Below are 14,669 nucleotides of genomic sequence, written 5' to 3'. Positions count from 1 at the left end.
ATCGTCGTTCTCAACCTCAACATCATCCTCGGCCTCAAATGCATCAAGTTCTTCATCATTAAGACCCAGCAGTATTAAAATCTGCTCGCGTGTCAAGGACCGATCGACAAACTTTCCCGCTTCTATCTCATCGGCATTCACCATGCTCCAATCCACCCCCGTACAATCCATAAATATCACAGTATTAGCCTTTATTGACTCGATTGGTTTAACATTCTTTGAGTCATGATAAACAGCCAACTGTTTACCCATATCACTAGCTGACCCACTAGTTCCCGCACTAAAGGATGATCCGTGAGCGTGTTTCTTCTCACTACCTCCAGCACGTGATGCATCAGGATCCTCATCATCATTCTTCAGCTTCTTTAATACATCTTCTTTGCACGTGAGCTGTAGAATGAGATCCTCTTGTTCTTTCATCTTCACCCACTGAGCAGTAACAATCTCACGGAGGGATTTGGTCTCTTTTTTACTAAAAGATATATAACTCATCAGCTTTCATTGATTTAACAACATGTGCTCTTGAGCTTGACAGCCAGCTGCCATTTTATTCTCATAAAGGTGAATCAAACTCAAGAGCATATTCATTTGGTTTTCTTGTGGCGTAGCATGGAAAGGTGGAGGGATCAGCTACACAGGACCTTGAGGACGACTAAGCCTCATGAATGAAATATCCATAGGCGGTGGAGGCATCATAGTCGGTGTTGGTGAAACCACCGATGTAGCAGCAGTAGGCCTTCGTAGTGTAGATAGAACAGATTTAGGGATCATACCAAGCCTAGGATTTGAAGTATGTGTAGTCATCAATGTGAATTCCGGGGAGCTAGTAGTTAGCGGCATCATAGTCGGGGTGCAACTTTTGAAATAAAAAATTAGTCGATTCATTATCACATTCGTAACATGTGGCACACGAATAAGTAATTCGTTAGTAATTTGTTAAGAATTAAACGAAGTAATAACGAATTAGGACCAATTCATGCTTAATTCGTTAAATAATGAATGACGAAGTGAGGTCATTCGTTACAGAGTAGCGGAAGCGAATTAGGTTGGTAACGAACTGATTTAATTCGTTATAAATAACTACATTCGTTATTCGTAACTAACGAATCAAGTTTGAAATATTTTTCAGTTTTCTGTAATTTAAAAATGAATAAATAAATCAAATAAATAAATAAATGGAAAAATAATTAAATCAATAAATAAACCAACGAAATCCCATATCCCGTTGACCTTAAACCATATGAATATTACCCAACGTGATAAGATAAAATACCTTAACGTGTTTCATGTTTTAAACACATAACTAAAAAGAATTAAATCATATGTAAAATAAAAGGTAAAATCTTTTTGGTATTTTGTATATTTGTTTCAAGATATTAAAGTTTAACATCCGAAAAGTAAATATAAAGCAGAAAATAGAATAATTTTGTGTTTTTGTATGTTTTTCAAAAGCGGTACATATTTTTGTATTTTTGGTGAGTTTAAGCAGAGAATCATATTGACCAAATTGTCTTTCCATCACAGTTTTATATTTTAGCGTTATTATGACTGGCGTTAAGTCAGTCATTGATATTGTTGTCCACTTAAATCTTATAACAAACTTTCAAGTGTTTTTATGATATGATTAATTGTTCAACTAGAGCACAGAATATCAGAAACTATCAGCCTCTAATCTCGGTTCAAGCTTAATTTATTTTTAACCGTATCACCCCAACTTGACTTAAATCATTATATTGTCGATCAAATTTTGATTTTCTAGAAATTATTGAGCAATGCATCAAGTTTATTTTACTGTGAGTGGGTATGCACAAGTCCATTTGTAGGCTTACATACATTGTATCCCCTGGGGTCCGTTTCTTACTGGTATTGAGACGCGCGCAAGGGAGGAACAAATGTATGATTAACAGCGGATTTTGACCAAGTCAGTAGTTCAATTTGTACAATGTACATCAGTGATAAAGGTTAATGACTTTGGGTTTGCTCTAAAATCTTTTGAAATATTCATGCATATGAATACCCAGATGATTAAGATGCATAAACACTCACAGTGTCCAGAACCCTAACGCTTGTTATTTCCTTTATTTTATTTTTGGTGATTAGACAAATATAAGGCTCGAGTATGATAGGCTATTACATTTCTGCCATCCTTACCGAGATTCTTGGTAGAGACTAACACCCCTTTCAATTTGGCATTTCTTTATGTTTATATCACATACTTTACTCTAATGGCTTGTTTAAGACCTATCAATGCACCAATGCAATTAAGCACTCAGTCTTTTAAGCTTATTTCTTTCTAGATATGGGACCCGATGATCAATGTACTATCATTTTCTCTTTTTCATTAAAACTCAAAATTTGAGGAGCATAAAAAATAAGAGTAAATTCAATCGCCCCAGTCACTATAGTTTATAGATTAATGGCTATCCTATTAATCTAAAAGTAGATAACCGGACCAAAACATGCACACGTGTTCCACAAACTTAATTAACCGACATAATTTTCAGCAAAAGAATAAAAACGCACAACATTCGCCCCAACTACTTTCCATTATCAGGTAAATGGCTATTCCAATAATTTACAAGTAAAGATCGGGACCAAAGATATATATGTCCTTCAAATATGAGCTCTGATACCACTTGTTAATACCTTAGATCTATCAATTACCTTAATGGATATAATACCTTAATAGTATCTTGTTCATTGTATTACTCTTAATCAGTGTTAATATATATATATATGTGTGTGTGTGTGTGTGTATTAGGTGTATTATGTGTATTATAGTAATAGATTAAGCAAAGAATTAATCGAGAGAAACTTGGACAAAGGTTTGTTACTTTAACAATCAATACTTTAATTAATAGAGGACTAATCCTCTATATATAGACGATGGACCCAATTCGTTACACATCCCGTAACGAATTGGATTCCAGTTCGTGAACATTACAGACTCAGTAAGGAAACATAACGAATCAATGATTCGTTATGCCCTATTCGTCAACATTCCATGACGAATGGGAACATACATAACGAACTATAAGCCCATTCGTTAAACATCCTTAACGAATGGGTGTTACATTAAACGAACTGGCTAGTTCGTTAAACATCCTTAACAAACTAGCCTTAAATTAACGAACTAGCCTTAAATTAATGAACTAACTTAATAAAGATAAATATCTTTTTCATTATAATAATAATAATAATAATAATAATAATAATAATAATAATAAATAAAAAGACGATAAATACAAATACTCGAGACGCCAAAACCGTGCACTAACAAATCCACATGATACCATTTCTCTGCACATCTAGATGAAAAATTAAAGACATGTTTCTTAGGCGACGCATACCCAAGAAAATAGCCATCAATCGCTTTTTCATCAAATTTACCCGTCTTTCGTTTCAACATCGTACAAGGACACCCAAAAGGTTCGAGAAACTTTAAGTTATGCTTACAGTTATTAAGTAGCTCACAACTCGTCTTCTTGAGCTATTTAACCGTTAGAATGCGATTAAGCGTATAACAAGCAGCGTTCATAGCTTCGTTCTAGAATTGAACGGGAAGCTTTGAATCCGCCAACATAGTTCTTGCAGAGTCAATCAACGTTTGATTCTTTCTTTCAGCAACACCATTCTGTTATGGTACATATGGAGCACTGTATTCTCTATGAATTCCCTTATGAATACAGAAAAATTCCAAAACATTATTCTTGAACTTAGTACCATTATTATTTCAAATACGCCTCGCTTTATTTTTTTAAAGTGATTCGATCTTTGTGATCAAGTTTTGCACAAGAATCGATGTATGGTCTTTGGAACTCATAAATAAAACCCATGAATACCTTGAATAGTCTTCGGTAACAACTAAACAATACCAATCACCAGCAATACTCAAACAATTCACCGGACCGAATAAATCCATACGAAGACGACGATAAATTAGCACTCATATTGAGATTAGATAGGGGAGATCTCATGACAACCATGTCTTCAGGAATAACATACCCGGTTTAAGGATTACACATTCCTTGTTAGTAAATAAGGTGGTGTACTTCTTATTACAAATTTGAGATACACTCACCAAATTGTGATCCACCTTATCACAATAATTAACCTTCTTGATTTCAGGATTTCTTGAAACTGCCGATTAGTGATTAATATGTTTCCTGAAAGTTCATCCTTCGGATCATTATTACTATTTGGCAACCCCTCAATCAACTTTTGATCTTTATTCAAGATCAGAGGCTTGATGATAGTTATCACGAACTATAGCTGAATCTTTCATCAAACTCTCATTGTGAACACGAATTAAGTCAAACTTAGACTTATATTCATCACATTGAGAACATGATGTACTCTCAGATTCATTCACAATTTCAGATTTTACATTAACAGGTTCAACAGAAGTAGGATTAGGACTAACCTCCTCGATCTTAGCCATGAAAGTAAAAGTATTTTGAGGTTCTTGACTAGAAACATCATAATCAGACTCAGTTTCTGACTCGTCACTGTCAGCAATCAATCCATCAACCCTTGTATCTTGAAAATATTCGTTAGTCTCGAACAGGGCCAGATTCGTCCGATTATAGAAGAGTTTCCTAACAGCCTTTGATTCCAGTCTATACCATCAGCAGCAACTAAAGCTTGTGATCCACCAGTTTTCACTGGTTCACCCCAGAGATATTCTCCTTAGATTCATAATACTTATTTCCAGAACTTCTATCTTGATTATGGGGTGCTAAATACTCTTTCTTCGGGTTATCACATTCTTTAGCAAAATGGCCAAAGTCTTGAAAATTGTAACAACGAACCTTTAATTTATCAAAACCAACTCTTTTGTTCAGAGTGGTCAGATCGCTCCCTGTCTTCTACATGAATCTCTTGATATTCGTCACAATCGTTGCCATATTCTACTTAAGATCCATAAGCTCCAAATCATCTTGATCAATTTAGTCATAATCTTCATCGGTTAATTCACTAGTGGCAATTTTTCCGACCACCAGTTATTCATAGGAACTCATGAATGCCCTTAAAAAAATGTTGTTCTTCTTCTTTCTTGTTGACTTGTGGTGGTTGAGAAGTAGAATAACTACTCGCACCAGCAAACAAAGTGCTTGACCCACCAGATGAATTGTTGGAATCAGATGCCATAAAGCAAACTTAGGCATAGAATCACCATCAGCTTGTGGGATTTCTTGAGTATTTTGAGAGTAGAAAGCAGGGATAGGAACCAAACTGCTACTCATCAGTAGAGATCCACTATAAAGAGTAGGATCTTGGTTATCCTTGGCACAATTCTGACATCTCAAATCATATTCTCTCTCTCTCTCTCTCCAATCTTCTGCGTAAACTCCAACGTAACAAGATCATCATTCTTGAAGAAGAAGTTCTCTTTCAAGACCAGTAAGAAAGTAGAATATGAATTCTGCAATGAATTCTTAACCGTGTATATTTGATCAAATTAAGTAGGTTCTATCTTCAATTTGGTCATTTCGGTAATGAGATAACAAAATCTCGTCAACATTTCCTCGACGGTTTCACCTTTCAATAAACAAAATTTTTGTATTGAAACTTCAGAATGACCTTACTTTCCAACCTATTACCCATACTTCTCATTCTCAGGTGTTGAAAAAGAGAATCACAAATCTTAATACTTCCAACTTGATGGAATATATTATTAGGTAATGCCATGGTCAACGTCGAATAAGCTTTAGTCTCGATCTCAAAGGCTTTCTTCTCAACTTAAGAGTAAGTATCAAACAGTTTTTCTTCATAGCTCATACTCGGATCACCAATCATGGGAGGACTGTATATATTATCGAGACTTTGAGCACAATCAGAATGTACGGATCCCAAATGAGCTCTAAAACTCGGTTCCCATTTGGCGAAATCACTTAATTTCATCAGCCTTGGACACTTCAAATGAGACCCGATCTCAGCATCCAAATGAAGCATTTGTTGCATAATCATATTCTACGACGCTAGTGTATAGAAATTAGCCATTTCATAAAGTATATAGTTCAAACAGTAAAACTTGTAAAGTTATGGGTGAAAACTGTCAAATGGTGAAATTTATGGGTTAAACTTGTAAAATTATGGTATAACGAATTAGTGTAATTACTTTAACGAATGAAACACTGGTTTTGGTAATGAATGGGTTTCTTCTTTTGGTAACGAATGGGTTTAAATGTATCACGAATGGTGAAGAATGGGAAGCTACTGTTCACACGAATGATACATTAACGAAAGATCACACGAATGATACGGAATGATGTTTAAGTAGGGAATGAGGTAATTATGTAACGAATGAGATATTATAGACGAATGATCAGTTATAACGGAATGACACATGTCAAAAGTGATTACTATTGTTCATGCGAATGATTAGTTACAGATAACAAATGTGTGCTCATCCATAACGAATAGGCATTCAAATCTTCAAACATTTATAAATAATCCAGATTCAAACTCAAATTCAAATTTCAATAAAAATTGGGTTACAAGTCCAAATTTCAACCAAATTCAACAAATCAACTATCAAATTACTCGTCCACTCATTCCAAACCTCAAAAAACCATTCCAAACCCTAAAATCCAATCCAAACTTATACAATTTCACTCAAAACCAAACTGTACAACCTATGTTCCCGCCAATACTCTCAGATCTTCAATTCACTTGATTTGAAGAAAACTTATACAATTAAACACTAACGAACACTCAGGATCTGATTACGAACAGTTCGAGAGTCATTTTGATATCAATTAGACACAAATCAATGATTAATTGATCAAAACTTGTTCCGTACAGTCTCTGAATCCAATTCAATACAATTAAGACTCAATTCACATACAATTGATGTTAATCTAATATCTAAACACTTAGGTGATGTTTGTTTTTTAATAGGTCAAACGTATGCGGTCTGCGGACCACATCTGCAGACATCTGTAGAAGAAGATATGGACCAAACCTCTGCAGTCTGCAATAGAAGACTGTTTGTTTTTTTAACGTCTGCATACTTCTAAAATAAACTGAAATATAAATAAACATTTTTTTCTTAAGCTTAAAAAGGTTTTTAAAATCAAAATTTATACCTAAACTTTCTACAAACTTTCTTTAACAAAAACTATGAATAATTGAACAAGTGCAACAAAAAACAAATAATAATTGAACAGGTGTAACAAAATGGTGTATCCTCTGCCTATAAACAATACATCAAGTTATAAAAATGATTCATATTATTGAGATATGATCTAAACAATAAACTAATAAGAACTTAAAAAATGCAACAAAATTGTATATCCTTTGATAATAATTGAACAAGAAAATCTTTTTCTTTTCTTGACAAAATAAATAAAGAAACCCTTAATACTAATATTATGATTATAGTATAAATAATAATATTAAAAACAATAAATATATAATAAATTATTTAAATATTACAGTATGGTAAAAACCATTTTACCCTAGATGTGAACAAAGAAAATAAAAAACTACACCCTTTATCTTCCTCTTTCAACCTCTAGGGTAACCAATCTTCAGCCACCAAAATCCATTGCATGACTTCGTGTTCCCCTCAACCAAAATACATCTACCAATATGATAATTGTAGATCCAAGTAAGACTTTTCCACCTGCAACATGTTGTGGCAGGGGCTGGGCGGCGAAGGAGGTTCTTAAGTGGCCGGCGAAGCAGGAGGATGTCTAGCAGAGGTGGTGGAGTGTGACGATTGAGGAGAGGGATGGAGAAGAGGGTTTGATTGAAGTTGATAGGGTTTTGTGAAATAGAACATGGAAAGATGATATGGGAAGATGTTAGAAGATCTTGGAAGCACATGGTCCATGTATGTTTCAAGAAGAGGGTGCGCATAAGTTTTTTAATGAAATGTCTTCCGGAAAACAAACATACTGCAGACCTAAATGTCAGCGTGTGGTCTGCGCGGCGCAGACAAAAGAATCAGGATGAGCTTTTCCGAAAAAACAAACACCCCCTCAATCAATCATACAATGGCTCTGATATCACTTGAGAAACAACTTTCGTGCGATTACCTTAACGATTATATGATTACTATAAGCATCTAGTCGCTTGATATAATCAATTGATTAGGCTTAGCTTGAATACTTTAAGGCTAGTGTGTGAGTGTACACTTTGACAGAAAAACGAGAGGAATTCAATAAGGATAAACACTACTTTATAATCTGATAATTTACAGGGTATATATAGACGATCGGTGCCATTCGTTATACGTCACATAAATAATAGACACCATTCGTCATCATTACCTAATGTATACATTAAACACAACGAATGACCCATTCGTTTTTCCTCGTTCATTAAAAAGACTTAACGAATGGACTAATAATTACGTATGAGCTAATTCGTTATACATCACATAACTAATGGCTCGTTTACATTTTCTAATGTACCAATGTACATTACCCAAAATACCCTTATACATTACAAGACCAAAATACATTATAAAAGAAAGACCGAGACAACAAAACCTTGTACTAATAATTGTTGATGCCTAAGGTTTAACTAGTTAGCCAACCTGATTTGATCGTTAACAATTAATTTGTTAAGTGAACATGAGATTACTGTATTGTTACATACTTGAAACCTGGGTGTTATTTTGTCTTTGTTAGTTGATTGAACTTTGCTTAATTTGCTAATTTGAATTTAAAACAAACTCTTTTCTAGTGTGATCAGCACTCTTTATAGCTACTTCATAATTTTAAAATTGATTACACGTTACACTGACCACATACTCCATGTGGATACGATACCTGACTTACCCTAGCTACTTAGGTTAATTAGGTTTTTGCATGACTCGAAAGACGGTCATCATATGTCTAGCTAAGGCATCGATGCAACACTTTGACACCTGCAAAGTCATACACACACCTAGAAGCCAAAATAAGAAGGCCAATGCTCTAAGCAACCTGGCTTCAGTAATATTCAGCCACCTCGCAAAAAAAGTACAGATACAGGTACTGAAGGAAGCATCAATATAGCCAGGAGAAGTATTGTCATTGGAAACTAGAAAAGAGTTCATGGATGACTCCCATCATTAACTACTTAGTGTGAGACAAACTATCGATTGACAAGGGTCAAGCAAGAAAGTTACAAGTAAAGGCCATCCAATACAGGGAAGAAGAAATTCTTTACGGAATGACCTCCCTGGGACCATGTTAAGATGCCTAGATGAAGAAAATGCCAGTTACGTGGTATGAAAAATTCATTGGGGGATATATGAAATCCACTTGGGTCCCAGAATAATAGTAGGAAAAGTTATGAATGCTGGATATTTTTTGCCAAGAATGCACCAAAGTGTAATCGATGAAATTAAGATTTGTGAATAGTGCCAAAGATATGCTTTCAAAACCATGCAAGCCAAGAACAACCTTATGCCCGTAACATCGGATTGGCCATTTAAGAAACAGGGCGTTGGCATTGTAGGCCTTTTCCCAAGGGAGCAGGGAAGGTAAAGTTTTGTTAGTGGCAGTAGACTATATCACGACGTGAGTGGAAGAAAAACCTTTGGCAACCATAGCAGGGAATCAAGTTAAATGATTCGTATGGGAACAGATTGTGTGTCTATTTGGCCTACCGTTGTATATCATCAGCGACAGCGGTAAGCAAATCGCAGACAATCCCTTCAAAAGATTGTGTGGAGATTTGCATATCAAACATATATTGTCTTCAGTAGCTCATCCATAAGCCAACTGCCAAGTGGAACAAGCTAACAGAAGCATTGTCGAAGGAATCGAAGTACGCTTGGGAAAACAAGGGTTAGCATGGGTTGATGACCTTCCACATGTTCTTTGGGCGTACAGAATAACACAAAATTCAAGACAAAGAGAGTCACCTTTCAGCCTCACATTATGGTACCAAATCCATCATACCTTTTGAAACCCTAATCTATCAATCAATCTTACTATAACATATCTCAGATCTGTGTATAATCGATTAATACCTTAAAATGGATCTAGCTCATAATTACGTTTGATTAAGTGTTATATGTGTATATGTATTATCAGTATGTATATATATATATATTAATAGTTGTATAATAATAAGATGAAGATCGAGAGAGAGTTTGGACAGGATTTCATTAATTATCTCCCAAAAACCTTAAATTAAACGTGAACAGAGTTCCCTATATATAGAAGATAGGTCTGGTTCGCTAACATTCCCTAGCGAACTAGACACTACTTCGTTACATACATACAAAGTAAATAGCTTAAACGAATCACCCCCTGATTCGTTAACATCCCCTAACGAATCAGGAGGGATTAAACTTAAGTCTTAGTTCGCTAAACAACATTATCGAACTAGACATTCCAAATAACGAACTAGATAATAACTTAATTGTTTATTACATTAAACAAAAACGACAAATACATTAAAGATAATTACAAAGACTCAAGACACAAAACCGTGCACTAACAGACACCCCCTCATCTTGAGCTCTTTGTCTTGAAGTTACTTGAAGTGCTTGGACTGCCAGTCTCTGCAACTATGAATTCCATTTTCATGACAAACACGCACAACGCGCTGGAATTGCATAGCCAGGTCGTAGTCTTCATTGCACTCGATCAGAATCTAGCTCATGTGTAGCACGTCATTGTCTGTTTCAGATAAATTAACCAACCACATCGGGTCGATTATCTTTATAAGCTTAGTCTTCAGTCCTTTACCAAGTACAATGACGGCCTCGCTAGTACGATTGTCATAGTACCAGCGGTTGAACTAGAGATGCATCTGTTGGAGCATCGTCTTCACAGGTACCCGCTTCATCGTCTTTGGCGGCTTTACCTTAAGAACCAGTTTCCTCCAGCCAGTCCTTGGATCAATCTCGTCAATACGTTTACGTCTCGGGACCTGGGGCTTGAAGAACTTGAAACCGTGATTGACCTCAAACAGTAAGTGTTGATGAAACAACTCAGCTGTCTGGTGACCACCACGATTGATAAATGGACGACGCGCGAGGGTACGAACATCCCAACGCGGTAGTGTAAGAACGTCCATTATCGTTTCGTAGTACTGGATCCCCTTTTCCCATTTAATTATACATACTTAAATTCGGAATCATATAGCCATGAGACGATATCACCATGTACCTTGGATACAGTCTTGAAGGAGGTCACTTGGTTTGCTTTGACCCAAGCTGCAGCTACTTCTTTTCGTTCTTGATCAACATATTTATACGCCTTGATAATCTTACCCGCCGCTTTATAGCTGAACCACTTAGCAATATCAGCATCGGATACGACTTCAAGTGATTTGTATACTGCATCACCTGCCTGTTTACCGTTGGATGCCTTTACCAAATCATCCTCAGCAACTTTAACCGTTTGTTCATCGAATACCGGAGCACTTTGATCAACGTTTGTGTGTTGAAACAAGTCCGGATACTCTTCAACAGTGACATCTTCCATCTCAACATCCTCGTCTTCATAGATAAAATCCGTATTCATTTGAATAGACGGATCATCTGTTATACCTTCCTCATTCATCACCTCAATGTCTGGTTCAGTCTCTAACACAGTCAACTGTTCGTCATTCAATCCAAGCAGTATGGAAATCTGCTCCCGTGTTAGAGACCTATCAACAAATTCACCAACCTCGATCTCATCCCTATTCACCATACTCTTCACAACTCCTGAACCATCAATGAAAATTACCGTGACAGCTTCTATTCTATCCAAAGGTTTAGCCTCTGTGTAATCTTGATGAACAATGATTTGTTTATCTAAGTCACCACCTTCACTAGTACCGGAACCCAAATATGAGTCGTGTGCTTGTTTAGGCTCACCTCCTGCACCAGACTCGTCAGGATCTTGATCATCATTCTTGAGTTTCTTTAAGGCATCCTCTTTGCAAGTCAACTGCAAAATTAAATCCTCGTGTTCCTTCATTTTCACCCCTTGAGACTCAACAATCGCACGTAACGCTTTAGTCTCTTTTTGGCAAAAAGAAATATAACTCACCATCCGTCTTTGATTCTCCATAAGACGTTTCTGATTCTGACAGTCAGCAGACATTTGATTCTCATAAAGATGAAGAAGATTCAACAGCATATCAGTCTGACGGTTCGGTGGCAAGTTGTACAAGGATGGATGAACAGGTTGGATCGGTCCTTGAGGCCGAGTGATTCTCATGAAAGATACATCACTGGGAGGAGGAGGATGAGGAGGCATCATGGAGGGTGTTGGAGGGACAGTAGACAATGTAGCAGGAGACCTTGGTATTTCAGATAACGCCATTTGTGGAATTAAACCAAGTCTTTCATGAGACACCAACGTCGTCGTCAATGTGAGCATCAGAGTGCTAGTAGTAGGCGGCACTACCGAGCGTTGAGGATTTGATTGACGAGGTGGTGGCACACCAATAATTACCCCAGCCCTAGCTGACACTCGTCTTTTCTTTGATGGCTCTCCAGTTGCCACTGCTTTCCCTTTTCTCTTTCTTTCTTGTTGAGTTGCAATGGTGGCAGCTAACGCAGCGTTTACTGCATCTTGTTGTTCTTGAAAAGCAGCATCACCAGCTCCACCATTCCCACCATCTCCATCATTATTATCATCATCATCGTTCCCACCTTCTCCCCCTTCACGCTCGGAATCCGAGTCGTCATGGATCCAGCGTTCATTAAGAGGTCATACATAATTCGGACTAATTATGTGACCAATCATACGTTTATCCTTTGGCTTCTCCTTTCTATAGACCAACATTCGTTGCACGGTATCAGCCTTCATGTGTTCCATAGGAAGCACATCATTCACCTGAGTTTGATCAATAACTAAATTGGGAATTAAGTCTTGAATGATCAGTTGTAGAAATCGAGGATACATTAAAAATTTCTTCTTTTGAAGTGTTTGCTGAACTTGTTCTTTCAGATGATCGAAAACTAGCTCGGAGTAGTTAAACGGCTTGTTGAGGATAAGTGCAACAAAGGCCGATTGTATACTGCTTCTGCATTGGTCAAATCCACCACGACGACCACTCATACAATGAATCAAAACATGGAGAAGATACTTGTATGGTGGACATAACTCATTATTGTTCAGCATAGATTCTTCAAAACCACCACCGTAGCGTAGACGAGTAAACAAACCCTTAATCAGCTCCTAGTTAAATTCACTTGGATTGTCGTCATTGTCATCAAAACGAAGTACACGACGAACCACGTCCACATCAATTGTAATAACAGTCTGATTGATCGTGGCTCGAATGTGATTCTCCACCTCAACAACCTCAGCAGTATCCCAAAACTGCCTAATAATACTCAGATAGACTTTAGGTCGAGCAGTGATTGCATAATGTATCGCTGAGAGTCTTAAGAATGCTAACATATCACCGAACACAGCAACGTCAGCAACATCTTGATCAACATAAGCACAGATGTTGTGTTTTGTGTCTTAAGGTAATAAAATAGCTTCTTCCTGTTGTGCTTGAGGTGGTTGTTCTTGTGGTGGTTGTTCTTGTGGTTGTTCTTCATGCCCTTGATCAGCAATCGGTGGATCTTGATTCAATTGATCAGCCATTTTACTGAATAAATTAGAACGAGTGTAAGTAGTATTAAGATATAGTACAACTAACATTTATATAAGTAATGTTAAGTAATGTTTGTTTATCTATATAAGGTGTATTTAATTTTATACGTCGTATGTAATTAATATATTTACGCGTTTAGACGGTTGGATTAATTTAGTTAAATTAAAAGGTAATTAAATTTAATTAAGAAATGTCATTCGTGTGAATATTACTTTGATTCGTTACCAACCTGTAACGAATCAAGTGATTCGCTATCATGTAAATAGATTAACGAAGTAGACTTAGCGAATTACTATTTAAAAGGACGAACTAGAATCTAGTTCGTTATAATTTGACGAATCCACATCTTATTCGTTAAATAACTTATTCGCTAATCTAATTCGTTTGAATTTTTTAACAAATTGGACACCACAGAGTTCCAATTCGCTAAAGTTCACGAATGGTCAATAAATAGACTTGATCTATGACTCACATAGTCAAAGTCAAAATAAATATGAACACCGACGGTCAACTAGACAAAACCAGGTTCAATTGGCCCATGCTTATCGTTGAGTAATCAAATCCACAGGTTTAACCAACTTGGAATCGTAATGCGAAGCACATGGTATTAAGATTGAGGCTTAACACCGTGACATAAATAAGAATACTCGGTAAGTTAAACAGAGTCTAAAACCCCAAAAGTATCATCATTCAATCAACCCAGCAAACGATAATCGATCATTGATTAAAGTCTACCCAAGGTCTCGGAATCACATTCCGGTTACAATGAATCATAAATAATCTACATTAACACACTAAAGCATACATAAATCATGGTCTTAAATTCGGAAAACCCTTAGACTAGAAAAATACACAATTAGTCTATTAATACAACATCATTTTTGACTAAAATCACATAGACGTGATCGTCTATACCTTAGCAACACAATGATGTTCGTGAAAGATCGAAATTCGAAAGTCGAAAATCAGAAAAAAAAATTTGAAAAGGGTGACTTTAGGGGTAAGAAAGATGGTGAATAGTGAAAGGACGGTTTGTGTTTCTGTCTTATATAGCCTTACACACTACCCGATGTATCTTATGTACGAACAAGAGATTCGTTTGAATTCTGAAATAA

This window comes from Bidens hawaiensis, unplaced genomic scaffold (genome assembly GCF_021521415.1).
Source record: "Bidens hawaiensis isolate Kalapana, Puna unplaced genomic scaffold, B.hawaiensis_p1.1 tig00004030_1, whole genome shotgun sequence".
Classification (NCBI taxonomy): Eukaryota; Viridiplantae; Streptophyta; class Magnoliopsida; order Asterales; family Asteraceae; genus Bidens; species Bidens hawaiensis.
This window is presented reverse-complemented; position numbering follows the sequence as displayed.